Source organism: Lissotriton vulgaris, chromosome 11 (assembly GCF_964263255.1).
Source record: "Lissotriton vulgaris chromosome 11, aLisVul1.2, whole genome shotgun sequence".
In the NCBI taxonomy this organism is placed as follows: domain Eukaryota; kingdom Metazoa; phylum Chordata; class Amphibia; order Caudata; family Salamandridae; genus Lissotriton; species Lissotriton vulgaris.
In genome coordinates, this window is record NC_141699.1 from 803,400,389 (window position 1) to 803,421,883 (window position 21,495).

A 21,495-nucleotide genomic window follows, 5' to 3' on the forward strand; every position below is an offset into this window, starting at 1 on the left:
GTAGCTTAGTGTAGTTTCTTTAGTGAGATAAAAAATCAGTCAACATGTTTTGTGCCCCTATTGGTCTATAGGTCTGCACATAGTTCAAAGGTTAGTGGTCCCCCTTTAACAGGATGGCACCTACTTGTGAATAGTTTTACTGGTTGTCCGACCTAGAAGAAAATGGAAAAAAGAGAAAACAGAAAAAACAGAGGGCAAAACAGTGTTAAAATGTTAATGGCATAAGAGATCTCTATTGGCCTCTTTATAATTCCTTTTCATATGCTGCTGCCATTTTTTCAATAAGATTTTCTCAGTTAGATAGATTTTTAGATTACTTATGTCCTAGGAGTGGGTGTTCTGGGTCCCAGTTAGGCCTAGAGGAAAACACTGCCATTTTTACTTGTATACAGCTGTCTTCCTAAAGTTGCCTTCACTCTCACACACAGCGTCTGCCACACATGCGCAACAGTGACAGTGTGGATTAGTTTCTAGGAAACTATACTGACTTACAAACCAACTACGCAAGAACACTATCATGGTACCTTAACACATTATGTACAAGGTTAATACATTCACTGTGCAAATGTGAATATTTGTTTCGTACATATGGCGACAGAGTTATCTATAACTCATAAACAATGGCAGCCTGACTAAGATCTTGGCTCAAGGTAAGGATGCTTTTTGTTATAAATAACCTCCTGTTTCTAGGTGTTGGCAGAGGTGTGCCTCTATTTCATTGACGAGCTCCTTAAGTGCTGATGCTTCGGCCAAGCAGGCTGCTGATATCTCTATGACGGGTGTCCAGCTAGCGACCAAAATGGGCTCTTACATTTGTTCCCTTCAGGTAACGCGGGTTGGATAATGCAGTACAGGGAGTCTTGTCAGAACACATGCACATGTCATAGACACTTATGTTAGGGGCGCATAGCAGGAGTATGCCAGATTTCCATATTGTTTTATATGCTTGCAAAATATATATATATTTTGTTCACGGTCCTGATACTTCTAATAACTTGTATATGCTTCTGTCTGTTAATCATTGCTCTGATCATATATTTTATATTAGAATCACGTTGGCTCAATAAACATTGAAAATGCCCCACTGTGTATTTCTTGTATATTTCTCTAAGAGAAAGAGAGCATGAGTGACTGAGCAAAAGGTTCTTGATCCATTACCACGATTCCTGGAGCATCATGGTTGTCATGTTCAGTGGTATCAGAACCATTGGCTACCTGCCTAGGGTTATGGAACTTATGTGGCACTGTGAGCTAGCTGGTCTACAGGTCAAAATATCCTGAGGGAATGCTTGGAATCAGTCTGGCACCATCCCAACGATTATGCTGTCCACAAATACACAGTTCCTAACTTAGAATGGAAACTACACAACACAACAGCGACTAAGAGCAGGTGACACGGGATAGTGGGGATGTTGGGAAGGGAAGGCTTTTTGATCAATAACATCCACCAAATTCGCTTTGGATCTTTAATACTGAGCTGAAGTTATGCGACTTGTTTAGCGCCGAGACGCCTGCGGGTATTCGTTCGCGCTTTATAAATGGCAAAAATAAATAAAAATAAGTGAGAGGTCACAATAAGTAAATGATAGTGATTGGAAAAAGGGAAGGACTGGTTTGATGAATAAAGTGGTTGGTACAGACAAAGAACTAGAGGATGCTAGTAAACTGGGCAATGAAAGTGAAAAAAATAATGGCAAGGTGGAGGGGCTTGTGGTAAAATTGACTCCAGTGCAGCTGAAGTGAAAGCGAATGAAGCAGAAGAAAATGTATATCAGAAGGTTTGAAAAAAACGACTTTTTATGGGGGTCTTAATGCCGTTGGGGGCACATCTTTAAAATAATAAAATAAAATGGAAATGTCTATAAACTACTACACAAGAAAATACAGGCAAAGGAGGGTTCTAAAGAAGAATCATAGGAGCTAGCAAAGACACCTAGGGTTCCTTTAACTATAGAAAGATGGTAATTGGCATTTTTGATTTAAGCCAGTAGCTATTGTGAAACGTTTCCCGAGAGATAGGTGTTGATATGTAAATATATAGATACCATCAGAAATGCTCATATGGAAATTGGTGGCTTTGCATAGTAATATTACAATTAAGAGTTTAGGGCAGGGCTGGTGCCCAAGCCTGACAAGCCATGGAGAGAGACTGACAATGAATCGTGGCTGCAGTGGATGTATCCGAAACGCCCACCACCCACACTGCACACTGAAAGTGGTCTAGCAGTGTAATATCAGCCCTCTCTGGGGCGGTCCAACTTGTGTGGTGGGTGCATGGATTTGAGTTCAGGGGGAGCCGGAGGGCATGCTAGAGTTTCAACAGGGGGATACTGCCCTAGAAACCCATGCAAATATAATAAGGAATGTGCAAAATGTGGCGAAAGTATGTTGTTTGCAATGCTTTTGGGGAGCAAACAAATCTTAGTTCCGTGGTGAAGGATGAGGAAGGGGAGGACAGTTGCAGCCTGGTAACAAGGGCTTTAACTCCAGTTAAAGTTGAAGTTTTGATCACCTGGCTGGCTTTATACCCTAAGAGAGAGGATGCATTGATTTTGGAAATGGTGTTTAAAGAAGATTTCGGTTTAGGTTATCAAGGCCCCAGACAAAGGACATTTGCTGAAAATTTTAAATCAGCTAGGTAACATCAGCTGGTGGTGAGAGTTAACTGTTAAAAGAGGTACCTGAAGGGAGGGTGGCAGGCCCTTTTGCATTCTAGCCTCTGCCTAATTTGATTGTATCCCCATTAGGCGTGGTACCGAAGAAAACTGATGGTGGGTTCAGGTTGATTCATCATCTATCATGGCCTGAAGGTCTGTTTATAAAATATTTTATTGCACAAGAGGATACAGTTGCACAATTCATCTCTGTAGATGTGGCTATGACCCTGGGAAGAAGATTCCAGGTTGGCTAGGAACTGGCTAAATGTGATATCAATTCAGCTTTCTTCTTACGTCCAATTCATCCACTGAATTTCGCTGTATTGGGTCTACAGTTTGACAATGAGCTTTATATTGACAAGGGGTCACCCAGGGACTGCGCTATTTTCTGCAGGTTATTTGAGACTTTCAACATGCTCCTGCAATGGTGCTTCACATTCCGATGTGGTCATGAGCTGGTAACTCATTACTTTGATGACTTCCTATTCATTGGTGGTTGTGACACAGGCGCATGTGGTGAAGCATTAAAAAAATATCAAAGCATGGTGCAAGAGTTTGGGGTGCCTTTGGCACCAGAAAAAATTGAAGACCCAAGCACTTGTATTGTCTTTCTAGGCACTGAGTTAGACACTGTGCGAATGGAAGCCAGATTGCCCCAGAGCGAGTTTGCAGGGATACTTTTTGAGGAGGCAATTGCAGTGTCTTAATTGCAGCTGAGATAGGTGCAAAAAGTTCTAGCTCATTTAAAGTTTGCATGTTGTGTTGTATGGGCGGGGAAAGTATTTTGTCATCACATTGGTTTTGCCATAGCAGGGGCAGAATTACCACACTACAGGATTAGGATCTCAGCTTCAGTTTTTAAAGGGCTTCAATGGAGTGACGATGTAGTCACTGGATGATGATTTTGTTTGGAGGATTCATATTTTTTTCAGATGCTCAGATTTAGATGGTTATAGACTATTTTGGGAAGGAAGATGGTGCTCTTACAGAGGGCCATTCCAATGATTTTCTGGTGTTTTTCCCCTTGCTGGCGGCAATTAATATGTGTGGAGCCTAAGGGTAGCTACCAAAATAGGGACTTTACATGTTAACAATAGAAAAGTTGTAGAGCTGGTAAATGGCTAGAAGGCAAAAGATAGATGTCTTTTGAGATTATTGCAGCGCTTCAGGCTAGGATGTTTAATTTTCAATATTGTCTTTAGAGCCAAATACATTCCAGGTATGGACAGTACTTTTGCAGACTCATGTATTGTTCACACTGACAGCGATTACATGGTTTGGTGCCCGGAGCAGATCTGAAAAAGACTAAGGTACGAAAAGAAACTTGGGAACTAGGGGACATATTTACAAGGGGATTGCGCTTCTGCAACATCATTTTGTTTACTACGTTCCAGTGGAGCAATGCCCTGAACCACATTTACAAACCAGCATTGAGCCACTTTGCATGACCTAACGCTGCTTTGTAAATATGGTACACTTTTTATGCAGGTAGCTGTGGGAAAATGGCATGCAATGGGTGTTGCTGTGGGTGTAACACCACAACATCCATTGCTTTTAATTGCAGCCCTAGATTTACAAAGATGAGTAAATCTGAGGCAGCACCAAACACTAACATCATGCAAAAGCAGGCATGAGATTGGCGCAACAAGGAGAAATAGTTTTATTTTTCCTTGTTTTTGCTGTTTCTGTGTGCTGCATTCTGCAGCACACATAGAAAGAGCAAAACACCATAAATGTGTTGTTTTTGTGCAGCAAGGGACACCTTCCTGCACATAAAAAATCATCCCTGCAGTGCAGGCACCCTTACACAATGGTGCAAGAGTGTCTATGTTGGTGCTAGGCAACTATTTTAAGCACCAGTTCAAAGGAAAACACAGACGTGTGCCATCTTCTTGTAAATATGGTGCATCTCTGCATGTTTGAAATGGCGTAGTGTGGCGCTGCAAAATATGCTGCAGCGCTGCACCATTTCCTTGTACATATGCCCCTAGGAGTCTGAGAATTTTAAAACTGATGGAAAATTGGATTGCATCAAGTACCAGGCAGCAAATAGGCAGGAATGGAAATAATTTGTGAACAGTGGTGCATGTAGGAGAGGGCAAGATTAAAAAGCATGGAGGTCAGATATGATTTTGTAGTCCTTTTTATTATCTGTAACATTGACAGAGGAATTGCAGCCGTCACAATTGCAGGAAAGTTGGTAGGATAATTTTTATGGTAAATTCTTTCAGGGTTACGAAGCTGCAGCAGGAGAGATGGGCAAAAGGTTGTGACAAGGGTGGTAATTTGAGATGTTATTGCTTAGGGTGTGAATTTTGTGGTTATTTTCGGGGCTTTTAGGGTTTCAGAGTTACTTGGTATGGGCAGAGCTGGTGGATTGAAGGTGAGGGATGCTGATTGGCATGAAGGTAAATTGAGATTGCACTTGATAAAATCCAAAAACAATTAAACAGGAAACACGGCCAAAGTCACTTTCAACACATTAAAGAGTAGGTATGCCCGGCATGTGCATGTCAAGAATTTGGAGCAGCAGAGGGGGCACACACAGGCTGGGTGCCAATGGAAAAGAGGTTAGCGGCATCCCAATTAATGGGGCTTATGATGAAAGTATAGAAGGAACTGGTGGGAAAATACTAGAGAATTTGGTAAAACATTCATTTAGGATTGGAGCAGCGTCCGAGGCACACCTGTTGGGTTTCTCCATGCAAGAGACAATGAAATCAGGCTGATGGGCATCATATTATTGCTTATTGTACATTAGGCAGTTGGAAGAAATATACAATTTAAGCGAACACATCTTCATTTTATTTTAGGTTGTGTAGCCAGACCCAGAATGGCTACTCTTTCGATATGGATCGTTAGACATTCTTTCCTTAAATGAGCAACAGAACAAGCAGACAACCGTCCTTTTGGGAAAACAATGGGTTTTTGTTCAGACATAATAAAGATTGAATGGTGGGGTAGGGCGGGGGAATGAATTGGGGTCGACTTTTGCCATGTTTATTAAGGTTGGTACAAGTAAGATCGTGCCCAGAGGTGCTGTTAATTCACCTGGTGGAAATGATTTAGTACAACTGTTTGGATTGGGATTATTAAAAGAAATAAAAAAAGATCTTGAGTTGATTCCCAGAATGTGAGCAGGGATGTATGTTTTGTGGGTGGCATTGGTAGCAAGAACAGTTTGTAGAGGACCTGTCAAGCATAATGAAATTGAAAGGGCTAGGCGTAAGGTAAATAGGGAAATGCAGAACTTTTGCAGGGACAAGGGGATAGGATGGATTGAAAGAGGAATGAGATTCCATGTTTTTTGCCAGGATTGCGTACACTTGTCATTTATGGAGAATGAGCTATACTTGTTTAAATATGGGACCGGTTGGCTACAAAGTTAGCCATGCACAGATGGTGCTGAGCAAACACTGGCTGTTGGAGCAACGGCCATGCTGTATTGAGGAGGTTTTTTAATGCTGTTAGAGCGACAGCTGATACAATGTTTGATTGAACTTAAGAAGAGCAATAAAAGGGACAGGAAATAATGCCTTGGCAAAGCTTTTCTTGTTGGCAGAAATGCTGGAGCTCATGCTAGGCTGGAAGGGTTGGGGACCTTGCAGGGCCGACCTTGGCAGAATACAGGAGAGAGATGGTTGGGGTACATGTCAAGGAAGGGGAAGGAAGTGAAAGGAGATGATGAATAATGTTTGCATGGTTGTTAGGGGATTATTCATGTTGGGGGGAGGATTAATGGTGGGGGTTAGTTATCAATTTTATTAGTTAGGTGGGGTTTTGATGACAGATTGTGATGTTAACTACATTTTTGCTGCATACCTGTCCTAATAAAGCAGCCTTTTGCTCTTATCTGGGCCTGATTCATTCTGTGCCATTTTGCCCAATTGGGCATCCTGGTGGTGGTATTCCTCAGAATGTCCATCTCCGGGGAGCTTTGAGCAGGAGGTGCAGTCTGGGCCCATAAGGGGTCCGGATTGGCTGGTTTAGAACAGGAAAGGGGTGTAGGTGACAGCATGGAGTTCCAAGTTTTAAGGGCATGCTGTTAGTGTGCAGTGGCCCTGTCTGGTAGGATAGAGGTGGGTGTCCTTTTTCCCTCCCTCCCGCAATACGGGTATATTTACAAGAATTGCCGCTAAGCAAATTTGACATTGCTTAGCAGCATTTTTTTTACCGCTGACTATCGCTGAAATTCATCGCCATGTAAGCAACGTATTTACAATACTTCGATACATTGTGATAGTATACACTAGCCCCAGCGAAGGTTGCTGCTAACACTAGCTTCAAAGCTATGAAAAATTTGACGATAGCGAGAGAAAAGTGACAAAAGGCCTAAAACAATTCACGTTACTCAGCTCAACGTCACTTTGCAGCCTCTAGAGGCAAAAACAGCCTAGGAATCCATAATGGAACAGCCAGGGCCAAGTACAGCACAAGTCAACAATGCCCCAACCCCCCCCCCCCCCAACAGCCAGGATGCCCAGCCAGAGTCTCAAGAGAAGAGAAAATGCAGAATCAGGGCCTCATATATGAAATTGGTGCATCGCTGGTGGAAAAACACTGATGCAGTACTTTTCATATCGCCATCCTTGCGACACCCCATGGGTGGGATGCCTGGAAGAGTGGACAGTCCCAAGGACCAGGAGGCCCTGCTGTGCCTGCGCCTGAGACCTGGAGTGGGAGGCGTAGGTGCTGTGGAGTTTTTGCGACCTGACGGTGTAGCCGGTCCGCGTTTGGTCCAAACCTTTGAGCTGTGGCAGTAGACCAGGGGTCTTCAAACTGTGGGGCGCGACCCCCAGGGGGGCCGTGGAGCGATGCAAAGGGGGTCGCGCCTTCACAGTGTCACTTCTGCCCTGGCCTCCAGGGCTTCAGCCCCCCCTCTTCCCCCCATCCTGTGGCTCAGCCCGGGCTGCTGCAGTGCAGCTCCGCTCCTGGGGCCTCGGCTGGGCAGTGTCTGGAGTCTTATCTCCGGCCTTTTCACAGGTCATTTAAGACCATTAGCATATTTACATGCCTTTGTTAACTGATTACCAGAGCTTCGTTTTTTTTATGGTTTCAGTACCCCCTCGGCCCCCACTCTGCCTATTCCTTACATTTGTATTTTTACACTTACTGCTGTAGTGTGAAAATGCATTTAATGAAAAGAAATATAAAGTTGTGTTGCCAAAAGAAACATGCCTGCTATGTGTTGTTTAAAGATCCTAAATTGAGTTATAAATAAAAAAGTATGTATTAATGAGTTATGTGACTTTTCTGTTTTTATTCTCTTTAATTATTAGTCATTGATCATTGTGGCATCCCTAGAACACAATTAAAAGTGCTTTCTATTCATATTTGCTGTTCTACGTATTCACAGATAAGTGCAAAAAATACAGCTTTAGGTGACTGCTTATTTCTGGGCCATCAAAATAATGAGCTGGTAACCCTAATCATTAGACTGGAAGTTTGTTGCAGGATCAGCACATTATTTATTTCCTCCACCCTCGAACCCTGATTAATTCCATTATAGCAATAGTTTAACTTATATCTGAAACCCTACGCTTCAAGTTTCTGGGAATGCACCCTGCTTTCAGACTACTCACTTCTCTTTCTCGCCTTCACTTTCACGTTCACCCTGCACTCACACTGATCACCATGCACTCACACTGATCACGATGCACTCACACTGATCACCATGCACTCACACCAATCACCATGCACTCACACCATTCACCCGCTCACCCTGCACTCACAGTGATCACAGTGCACTCACAGTGATCACAGTGCACTCACACTGATCACAGTGCACTCACACTGATCACCATGCACTCCCACTGATCACCATGCACTCACACCAATCACCATGCACTCACACCATTCACCCGCTCACCCTGCACTCACAGTGATCACAGTGCACTCACAGTGATCACAGTGCACTCACACTGATCACAGTGCACTCACACTGATCACCATGCACGGATTGGTGTCAGTCCAACGCGGATTTTTACAACGCATTCCGTTACATCGGAATTTTTACAACGCAGGATCCATTACATCGGATGCCATTACAACGCATGGCATTACATAGCAGATGCTATTACAACGCATGGCATTACATCGTAAGTATAGGTAAGTATACCTTTTTTTAAAAAATGTTATTAAGTTAATTTAATTAATTTAATTTAATTCATTTAATTAAAATACATTTTAAAATAGCCATTAATTTAATTTAATAAAATAATATCTATTTAATAAATGTAATTTTAATGAAAAATGGAAATAATTTAATCTAATTAAAATAATGAAATTAATTTAATGTACATATTTTTATAATTGAAATTCAATTAAATTAATTGAAATAATTTATTTAATTTAATTAATTTAATTTAAAAATGTAATTAATGTAATAAAAGTAATTTAATTTATTAAATATATTTTAATTAATTTAAAAATGGTAAATATAATTTAATTATCCCTAAACACAAACCTACCCCTGAACCCTACAATACCCCTGTACCCCAAAACCCAAACCCTGCCCTAAAACCTAAAAACACCCCTGTACCCCAAAACCCAAAACCCTGCCCTAAAACCTAAAAAAACCCTGTACCCCAAAACCCCAAACCCTGCCCTAAAACCTAAAAACACCCCTGTACCCCAAAACCCAAACCCTGCCCTAAAACCTAAAAACACCCCTGTACCCCAAAACCCAAACCCTGCCCTAAAACCTAAAAACACCCCTGTACCCCAAAACCGAAAACCCTGCCCTAAAACCTAAAAACACCCCTGTACCCCAAAACCCAAACCTTGCCCTAAAACCTAAAAACACCCCTGTACCCCAAAACCCAAACCCTGCCCTAAAACCTAAAAACACCCCTGTGCCCCAAAACCCAAACCCTGCCCTAAAACCTAAAAACACCCCTGTACCCCAAAACCCAAAACCCTGCCCTAAAACCTAAAAACACCCCTGCACCCCAAAACCCAAAACCCTGCCCTAAAACCTAAAAACACCCCTGTACCCCAAAACCCAAACCCTGCCCTAAAACCTAAAAACACCCCTGTACCCCAAAACCCAAACCCTGCCCTAAAACCTAAAAACACCCCTGTACCCCAAAACCCAAACACTGCCCTAAAACCTAAAAACACCCCTGTACCCCAAAACCCAAACCCTGCCCTAAAACCTAAAAACACCCCTGTACCCCAAAACCCAAACCCTGCCCTAAAACCTAAAAACACCCCTGTACCCCAAAACCCAAATCCCTGCCCTAAAACCTAAAAACACCCCTATACCCCAAAACCCAAACCCTGCCCTAAAACCTAAAAATACCCAAACACCCCAAAACATATACCTCAGTACCCCAAAACATATACTCCTATACTCATACTTATTTAAAAAATTACTTAAATTAATATATTTAATTTATAATATTAAAAAACATAAATAAATATTTTTATTTATAATTAATAATAATTAAATAAATTATATAATATTAAATAAAATAAAGAAAATTATATACTTACCAATACTTACGATGTAATGGTATGCGTTGTAATAGCATCTGCTATGTAATGCCATGCGTTGTAATGGCATCCGATGTAATGGATCCTGCGTTGTAATAGCTGCGTTGTAACAGCATTACGACGTAAAAGTTGCATTGTAAGTGTAACATACCCCATGCACTCCCACTGATCACCATGCACTCACACTGATCACCATGCACTCACACTGATCACCATGCACTCACACTGATCACAATGCACTCACACTGATCACAATGCACTCACATCAATCACCATGCACTCACACCATTCACCCGCTCACCCTGCACTCTCAGTGATCATAATGTACTCACAGTGATCACAATGCACTCACACTGATCACCATGCACACACACTGATCACCATGCACTCACACCAATCACCATGCACTCACACCATTCACCCGCTCACCCTGCTCTCACAGTGATCACTTTGCACTAAAAATTTGCTTGCATTGTTCACTCTGTACCTCACCCTGGAGTCACACGAGCCCACTTCTCACCCTGCACTCATGTGACACTCCACTCACCTATCCCCCCCCTTACTGCTCAATCTGTAGCTCACTCAAACAAGGCCATCACTAACCATGCACTAATTCGTCCCACTCTGCACTTACAGCCGAACCCAAATTCATATGGTCACCTCACTCACCCTGCAGTCACTCCTTTTACCCTACTCTCACACTGTTGCATTGCTCACCGTGCAGTCACATGGGCACTCTTGTCACCCACACAGTGCAGAAGGTTAAAGTGCCTGGTACAAAGAATATGTACCATGCACATCACAGAACTGAGTGTGAGTAAACTATGATTAACGCTATAAAAAAATGAAATGTTTGTCAGACAGGTGCTATAGAGAGATGAGGTGTATTGTTGGTGAGTGGTAGTGAGGGAATTCATGGAGAAGGTGGAAAGACTTTTGCACCGTGTGCGACCAGTGCTTCGACAAGCCCTGGCTGGGAGTGTTAACCCCCCCCCCAAAGTTCGGGTCTACTGGATCCCCTGCTTCTGCCTATTATTTACATTTGTAGTGCGCTACTGTTACCAAAAGGTGTCCTGGGGCTAATAACCATCTGCCTGCAATGTGAGAGAGGGATCCTGGGTTGAGAGAGGAGAGAAGAGAGGGATGGAAGGAAGGGGGTGAGAGGAAAGGGGCACTGGTAAACTGTTTAACTCTGCACAAGACCGCCACGGTTTGAATGCACCCTTGCTGCTCCCGGCCATGGCCAGGTGAGCTTCTAATGTGGCAGCGCGTATTCCTGCGGATTGGGAGGCCCTTCACAGAGGTTGACTAGACCTCTTTCTGATGTTAATTGCTGTATTTTGGTTATAAACTGGTACTGATGGGGTGAAATCTTTCCTCAGTATTATTGTGTTTAAAAAAATTCTAAATAATAAAGCAATGCTACCCCAAAATACGCAGCATCACAGAACATTATTTACATTTTCTACTCACACAATTTAGTCAAGCCTGTCGCATAATTTGGTCCTCACCTTCCTCATAACTTAGAGGTTTAGAAATTTTTTGTCAGGAGGGGGTCCTTACGTTTGAAAATGTTGACAGGGGGGTCTCGGCATCCAAAAGTTTGAAGACCTCTGCAGTAGACATTGAGGCATTAGCCATCACCCTTACATGGTGGCTTAATCTAGCAGGTGGCATGGAGTCACATTGCTGATCTGTGTTAGAAGATCGTCTGGCACCCCTTGGAGCTGTGATAAGTAGAGCACTCCTGCACACTGGCGTGGGGAGGTCTGCATTGCATAGCATGCGCCAACACTACACCAAGGTGCACAGAGGAGAATGCCAATGGGAGCCTGCGCCTCTATGCATCACAGGCTAAATGACGTTTCACTGGCCAAACGCTGTGGAGGGTGAGGCTCCTGAGCTGTGCTGAATTTGTGTGGCCGGAGAGCCGCAACTTCATGCTAAAGGGAGCCCTATTGCATCACCTGCATCGATAGGTTACCCAGCGGTCTTGGAGGCGACTGCTGCACCCAGGATTGTGAAACCCGGCCAGGGTGAGGCTCCTGCTGGCTGAGACACAGATTTTAAAAGAGCACAGCAGATTGACCCCCGGTGGCCATGTCCAGGTGAGGGGAAGGTGGGATGGGGAGCAGAGGAGGACCAGGGGTCGACTCGGGCCCAGGCCTAGCACCTGTGGGTGGCGCACACCATGCCCTGAGCAATACCTGCACTACAGCAGACCTATATTGCCAAGGGCACCACACAAGATGGGTGGACAACTCCACTAACTGGTTCCAGTTGCTGATATTGGCCGTTGGTGGTGGTGGGTGACAGGGTCAGGGTGTTGTTCAGGAGCCAGCCCTTGTGCGTGCTGCCTGATCTGCCCTTACTCACTGGGGCACCGGGGAACACGGAATCTGGTTGCCTTTCCTTACCCTCTAGTAGTGAGATCTTGGATTTCCAACAGTGCTTCTCAAATAAAGATTCCTGGCTAGCATTCACCTGCCTGGAAGAGAGGGGCTGGCAGACCAACATATGTCATACATAGTGCTTGGGCAACAATTTGCCACCTGCAGACGGGGATGGCGTCGACATTTGGCCGCGCCTCCCTGTCGGTGAACTGAGAGACGGGTTCACTGTCCAGCAGGCAGGTGACAGAGGACATCCTGGACTCCAAACTAGACTCTGTAATCGCAGCCAGACCCAGAATGGCAACTCAAAACAAACAAGCACTTCCTTTGAGGGCCACATACACAAAATCCCAGTCGTCTTCACCCTGAAGTGCACAGATCATCACAAGCTGAGTTACAAGTTACACGGCATTGAGCAAGAACTGGCTAAATTCCCCCTGATTACCCTGAGCACAGTGTTTGAGGCACAGCAGCTAATGGCATGTGTGAAATCAGGAAAAAACAGCGGAGTATGCAGAGAGCCGCTCCTAGTGTTGCAAGGTGAGGGAATTGGGTATGCCAAAGGGAGCAGAAGGAGCTTATGCAGCAACATATAATGAGACATGGTTGCGTGACCTACTTCCAGCAGGTGCACTCTTCCCATTCTTTGTTGTGGAGTGGGCCCATCTAGTGCCGGCAAGCCATCCACTGTTGAAGACAGTTGCTAGACCCTTTCTTTTCTGCCTGCTACAGGGATTGTGATGCTGTCCTGAAGGAGGTACACAGGCTGGGGTAGGTGAAAGTGTATAACGCCACAGTCATTTTCGTCCCTGACTGCACCACAGGGATGCAGAGGGGCTTGTCTCTAGTGGTTAAACGATGCCTCAGAGAGCTGGGCTTCAAATCTCCCTCTTCTACCATAAAGGCTGCGAGGGATCTCAGATTTTGACATGCAAATCATTGAGGCAGCTGAACAGGTCTGGACCTGGCTGCAATCTACTGGTTCCCAGGAGCTGCGGACAAGAAATGAAGGGTATGCGCATCAAGCTGTCATTCGCGGAGCCAGTCATACTGGGAGACATAGGAGGAACAGGTGTCCCCGCCTCAACTACAAGCAGCCCCCAATCTGCAGCAGGTTATCCAAAAAAAAGCGGAAGGTGGTGCATGTGGGGGTGACTTTATACATTCACCCTTAGAGACAGGATCCAGACACTTCCCCTGGACACTCCCCCAGTGACGTGGGCCCCACTGTGACATGGTCATCCGGTGCAGAGTCTGTGCAGCCCCCTGATGTTACTCATCATATAGCAGATAACCTAATTTGATGTTGACTAGTTGTGCGTCTCTCCTTCTACCATGGTTACAAACAGTTCTGGAGAGCCTCTGCCTTTCTGTGGTTCCTGGTCTCCAGATTTTTGTTGCTGAAGCTCCGGTCTACCGAGGTCAGCACTTACAGGGGAACAGGTTTGGTCATCGCCCATAGGTAACAGAGCAGTTGTTCAGGTGAGTGGTGAATGTCAGAGGTGGGGGCGGTGGTCTCCTTGGTGCTCCAAGCTGCAACGGCAGGAGGTCCATTGCGTTGTTGACCTAGCCAAGGATGAATTGTGGGAGTTCTTTTATTATCCAAGGGCCTCATTTATGAGGCATTAGCGGCACTCTTGCAACGCTGTAATGTCACTTGTTTAACTTTCCGGTGGCACAATGTGCCACAGCATGCTTACAAGGCCAAATAAAGTCACTTTACGTGGCTTTTCATGGCCTTGTAAATAAGTGCCCTTTCATGCATTAAACAGTGTGAAAGAGGATTTTAATGAGTGTTGCTATGGGCATTGCCATGCCAAAACAATGGATTCTGAAGCATTCCCTGGTTTACGAGAAGCCCTAAACCCTCGAAATGCATCAGAATCTAACACCACCTCAAAGGTGGTGTTTGGGAGGCGCTATGAGGATATATGTTCTCATTTCTCCTCTTTTTTCACTTTTTCTATGTGTGCAGAATTCTGCAACACACAGAGAAAGAGAAAATACCTTGGATTGATAGGTTTTCTGCAGGCAGGTTTTGCTTCCTGCACAACATCAATCAACTCTGGAGAGAGATTTTTGTGGCAGTGTGAAGAATGGCAAGGGGAATGAAAGGTGGTGAAGAGGAATATTTGCATAGTTGTTGGGATATTGTTCATGTTGGGGAGAGTCAATGATAGTGGGTAAGTAATCAATAAAATTAGTGAGGTGGTTTTTTTTAAATGACAGATTGATATGTAAAAAAGTTTTAGCTGCACACCTATCCTAATAAAGTGGCATTTTGCTCTCATCAGGTCTGATTAATTCTGCACCATTTCGTCTGATGCAATTAAAACCTCAATAGTATCGCACCAAGCCCACTGTGCATGTGGTGTCCTTTACTCCGCTACTATACATTTGAGCATCAAAGAGGCACACTCCCCAATGGTGGGTATAGCTAATAGAGAAACCAGAGCTATATACAGCTTTGTCAAAAGGTCATTATGGAGAACAGTTATTTCTGACAGCCAATAGTAGTAGTAGAGGCTTCACTACAGTTCACAGTCAATGTGGTGTTCAGCCTCAGTGGCATCACAGTGGCATCACAGTGTCCGTAGCTGCAGATCATTTTCTCTCCCATGTGTTTTCTGGTTGCCTCAAAGGACTTTTTTCAATACTTTATTTTGTATAACCATGGAGATAGATAAAGTGCTTAATTTGAGCTTATGTTTTCAGGTGAGGCCAACCTGTACCCATTTTTCGTGACCTGCACTCATTTTCCTTGACTTGAAAACTTCTACCACAAGTAGCATCTCTCTTATAAAATTCTTCTCCGCGTAAAATTACTCAACTTACACCATTCTGCTCCATGCAACGTTTATCTCTATGCAACCATACACTCAATTTGCAATGCGCAATGTACGCTGTGCAATGTACACCCAACACAAAATGGTGGTCTGCATGTAACAATCTAGTCGATGCACGATTCCTCTGAACACGCCATTCTTCTTCATGTTAACATTCCATTCTTTGAAACATTCATTCCTATTCATGCAGCATTCAAATCCATAAAACTTTCCTCTCAGCGTAACATTCTACCCCATGCAGTATTTTTTGCCATTCCAAGTAAGGTCCCTCTCCACGGAACACTCCATTCAAGGTAACATTCCATTCCATTTAACATGGATCACATCTCTCCACGCAACATCTGACTCCAAGTGGTGTTCTCTATTCTACAGCATGTAACATTTTTCTGCATGTGACATTTTTCTCCAGGCAGCATTTCACTCCATGTAACATTACTCTCTGTGCAATAGTCCACTTATATGTAACATTCTTCCAGAGGCCTCAGTACACCCTGCTCAGCATTCCTGTTCTTTTTCTCGCTGTAACATCCCACTCGTTTCTACTTTATGTAGCATTCTAATAAATACAAAATCCCTCTGCGTTTAATATCTCCGCCATCAAAGAGGTGAGTCTAAGTAACTTTATTCCTGTGCAGCATTCCACAAAAAGATACAATTTTTCCTATGTAAACTTCTACTCCCTATTGTATTCCAATGTATACATCATCTGCTCCGTGCAACGTTCTTTCCTTGTACCAAGGACCCCCAAATGCAACATTCCCCTCCCTGCATGTAATAGTAAATGTTTCTGCTCATGTAATGTTCCTCTACAGAGCCCTGATTACAAGCTGGATGTTAAATTCCGAACCATGCGGGAACAGGAGTATGCTTAGGGATCGAAATTCTGAGCTAAACCATCATTATCACACCTCCATAGTTTTCCTCTGACAGACTTCGGCAGGTCGGCGATATCGTAATTGACATCTAAAAAGGCACTGAAAAGGGCTATAGTTGTGGAATTTGGTGTTAATACTGTTGGTTTTGGGTGTAATGCCTCATTTCCAAGGGCAAAACTTACAAAAGGAGGTATTTACCCAACCCAGTTAATTACCTCATTCTGGGGTAATGGTATTTAAAACCTATAATCGGGCCCCTGCACTTTTTAACACCATGAAATATTCTGCCCCATTACTCTACGTCCTGTCACCTTCTTGAAGCATTCCATTGTATTTAATAGCCCACTATATGATATGCTAACTAACATTCACCTAGATTTAACATTGTACTCCATTGAGTATTTGTCACCTTCCAGATGTAAGTAACATTCAACACTGTGTAACATTCTCTCCATGCAGATCTTCACCCCATGTAATATTTCTCTCCATGTAAAATTCACTTTCATGTAACAATCATTTCCATGCACAGATCCACTCTGTGCTCCTTTCGATGTCACAATCTCGCCTTTCCACTATAATGTACCATTCTGTGTTCCATTTATCTCCATGTAACGTTCCACTTAATGCAAGTGCAACACTGATGATGGCTCTTAACCACTCTCAATATACTTGTCTCCAGACAGGAGTAATCAATTGCAGTGAGGTGCGTTAAGTTGTGTCCGTCAAGTAGGAAGTGGAGAACTTGTAATGTGACGCACTATACACTGTCGCGATGTTTAGGGACAGGAGGGGGGCTTTTCTGAGGGGCAGCATGCTTGGATGCTTCAATCATAACTCAACAATCCTCCATCCATCCATTCCTAATTCTAGCTCAGGTGGATAGAAGAGGGGGCGCGCGGTCACTCTCTGTCATTTTCCAATGCAGTACTCCGAATTCATACTTGTGCAGAATACGTGACACTCTCTGGATTCCCCCGGCGCGCTGCACAAATTAAACTGTGCATTGTGCTGTAATCCATGTCAAATGAGCGATTTGTCATCCTCAAAGGAATACACATCTACTCTGTGTCATTAGCAATTCAGAACTAATGAAAAAGTTTGAATAGATTAACTAGAGAGCACAGGGGATCTTAGATACTTATTCAGAATGCTAAAGAGTATAACACAATTATATAAACGGTTTAACAATCCTAAATGGAGCATTCATTACATGTTAAGATTAACCGTGCAATGTCGAAGCCTGATATAGAATGCATGCAATTCAGTACATTGTGAGTCTGAATGTTTGTTCAGAATTATATAACTACTTGCACTTTGTTTATTGGCCAGTGACCTAAGGAATATGTGTGGTTTGAGAAGAGGCCAACTGTTGGCTGAAAGTTGTCAGACTGGCAGAGAGAGCAGGCCATCTTGATCATTCACTATTACAGCAGCATGGCTAATTATCTTGAGGAAGGGTCCCAATAGAACTGTGATATTTTCAATAGGAAACATTAACATAATTGCACACTGAACCCTCAATCCGTGGTGAATGCATGCGTACACATGCTTGGCAGGCCACCTTGTAATTTGTTTTTGTTGTGATGGAAAAGTCCCTCATATGGTAATGGACATGTATTTCTGCATTGTGTGCCCCAGCTGCAATGATATCTGGAGCACTGAGGCTGATTTTTGTTGCCATGGGCGAACACGGATCCTGTGTGCATGCCATGACATTAGCCTGTCTCACAGATTGTGGTCTTGTTGGACTGGGAGGGGAGCACCCAAAGAGTTACCTTCATGATGGTGAAATGCAACTGTCTTTACCGGGAGTTAAGTAGCACTAGCATGGTGGTGGAAGCAAACTGTGTAGTGGTCAGTAGGAGTGAACAAGACTTTCTGCCTATGTCACTAAAGTGAGGCCTACAGCACACTTATGTAAACTCCTGCTGCTCTGTGCTTAACTTACCCTTGGCCTACATCATGTTAGCATGCGGCTCTCTGCACCAAAGATGAGGTTACATGCATGTGCTAGGTGTATGGGTGCCTGTGAGTGCTACAATATATGGAAGAATCTGGGTTCCATTTTGGGAGACCGATGGCTTACTGGAGAAGCATGAAGAAGTAGAGAATTCCTTTGGACAGATTTTTTGAGTGCTGCTTTCCTGAGAGCTGGGTGGGACACACGCTGTTGGAAGGAAGAGTCTAGTTCTTTGGAATACTCCAAATGGAATTTGTTGATTCTGAGAGAGGGCACTGGAAAGGGGCCCGGAGACATCTTAGGAAGGAGATGGGTCTAATAAGATAATCATAATGAGTAAGGCTAGTTATACATCTGTAACGGCCGGATTCTCGGACCAGATAGGATCAGCTCCTCAGAGCACCTCCAACCCAGCCGGAACGTAACCACCTCCTTCCTCAGGACCCATCTGTCCAGGCACCTGGGTACCTACCTGAGGATGGGGAACTCGCAATATACAAGCTCATATCATCAGAAACACCACTAAATCTATAGGGATTACTAGGAATACTCACTGATTACTAAGGACGTCCATGCCCTACACCACACTCATACCTCATATTCTCGCGACCACATGGGTCCAGACTAATCTACCCTGGGGCAGTTCTCATTATTTACCATTACACACTGGTTACACCCAGTGCTCGCTCAAGATAGGCACTGTATCCCCCCAGTGCTCTCACTATTTCATCCAGGGCCCAAGCCACAATCCTGTGGGTATACACACTGACCACAATCAGTGCTCTCACTAATGCCACTCTCTCTCTAGCAGCAATCTCACTACACACCGTGTCCCTCAGGTGCTCTCATTAACAAGCCACAATCCGGTGGGTATAACGCCGCATCCCAACGACGATCACTTTCCTATGTATACCTTCAGCTCTCTCTCTCTCTATGTTGGGAAGTTTCTCTCACTATTCACTAAAGGTTCACAACTACAATAATATTATGGAATGGCCGAATTACTTAGTGTATAACTTTTTCTCCTAGCTCAAGGGCTCCTCTCTCTCCCTAATTATTCAGTGGCTACTTACCTGATCAGGGGCAGCATCTGTTCTGGCTTTAACACCTGACTAGAAGGAAAGGTTACCTGCACTATAAGAACAAGAGATACACACTGTATGCAAGAGTTATTCCCTGATTTAAGCGCTCCTATTTCCTTTTGATCCATCAGTTGCTATATATAGCATCTGGTTAGAAGAAAGGTTAGCTCTATCATAAGAACAACACATGCACACTGGTTCACTAAGAACTGGGGTATCTTTATTACAATAACAATAAAATGGGAATAGACACATACACAGATCTGCAGGGTCTCTGTAACTAACAGGAACTGTAAATAGACTGCACACCGCTGAAAGAAAAAGGATTAGCAATACAATAGCCTAGGGAATAAAAGACAAGATTAAGGTGTAAGTGTAAAGCAAACTAGTTCAGACTACCTCACCTATTAGAAGGAATGTTTCTCTCTCTCTCTGGTGGAATCAGGGCTCTCTCTCTCTCCCTCCGTCACAACAGCTTCACTCCTCTGGCTCAACTGCTCCAGCTGGCAGCTTCAACTCCTCCATCTGCTTTAATGCATTCTGATAAACTGGCAGCCCCAGCTGATAGTTCCAACTTTGTTCATATGACTGCTCTCTCCAGCTTCAGCAATTATCTGCCTTCTCTCTCCATTCCAGAAAACCAATTGAACTGAACTGTACTCTTCAGCTCCAGCAACCATCCTACTCCTCACTCTTCAAGAACCAAACTGACACCCCTCCTCTCCTGCACTTCGCTAATATTGAATCCTCTCCTCTAGTGGAAAGTTCCAGCCAGTAGCCTCCTCCCACCAGGTCCATGCACCGGGCCCCTTGCTCTAGACGCTCCCACAGTGATCAGCTGCTTGTTTCGTCTAGAGACCTGAGCCCAGGGACACTTCTTGATTAGATTCAGCTCTGGCCGGTTCTCTCCGGTTCGCTAATGACGAACAACAGTTCAAAACTAAAACATTACCTTTACCCGGCAAGCATCTCAGTTCTGCAGGGATAGAAAGCAAAATGGAGTCTCTCTAGTTCTGGGCCTTGTAGGCCTGAGAAGAATGTTATAACACTTAGCTCTGTCAAAGTACCTACACAAACCATACCAATATGTAATATAAAGTCAGGACTACAGGATCCACCCTCTACTATAGGTAGGATGATGAAAGGACACATAATTATGTCAAAGCCAATAGGCAATAGATGGATTCGAGTCAAGAATAAGGGATCTATCATCATATAAAGCAGCTATCCTCTAGTTTATGCTTCTAGGTCTGGAAGAAAGGGCTTAAAAGGGCCAACACAAGGTAAGAATACAGATTATAGATGTTAGTAAGCCTAAAGTCATCATCACTCCGAAATAGAGCCAAAAACCATGTTAGGACATTCCACCCTTGACTTTAATTTGCTAACATCTATAAACAACAACAAACTAATAAACAAACATCAACATAATCTATCAACAAAACCAAAAAACCAATAGACTCCCTAAAATAAATGACAACTTAAGGAAGTTCCACCTAAAACTTGATGTAGGTAATACAAATCTAACAACCAACTGAAAACAAATCAAAGCACCCTTGACCTGAATGCTGAAATGTAACTAAGATTGATCTGATAACAACAGAAACTAACCAAAGCACCCTTGAACTAAATGTGCCTCAACTTCTAGTGATAACTGATGAAATCTATTGATGTAGGGACATGTTTGTGGAATGAAAACAACAAGGGGCCTAAATGGGGCCTACCTACTTCTGTCAACTTAAGAACTTAATGTGCCTCAACTTCTAGTGATAACTAATGAAATCTATTGGAGTAGGGCCATGTTTGTGGAATGAAAACAAAAAAGGGCCTAAATGGGGCCTACCTACTTCGGTCAACTTAAGAACTAAATGTGCCTCAACTTCTAGTGATAACTCATGAAATCTATCGATGTAGGGCTATGTTTGGGAAATGAAAACAACAAGGGGCCTAAATGAGGCCTACCTACTTCGGTCAACTTAAGAAAGGATTTGGTAAAATCTGACAAATAAACATGACAAAGGGTCCTCAAGGTCTGGGCAACTATAATTAATAAATGTAGGACATAACCTGACTAAAAGACACACCTCCCAGGACAACTTAAAGTCTAGGGTGACCACCTTTGGAACTAATCCCACTGTTCTAATTAAGAGTTGATGAATCAAAGTGATAGTGTAATAACAGGAAA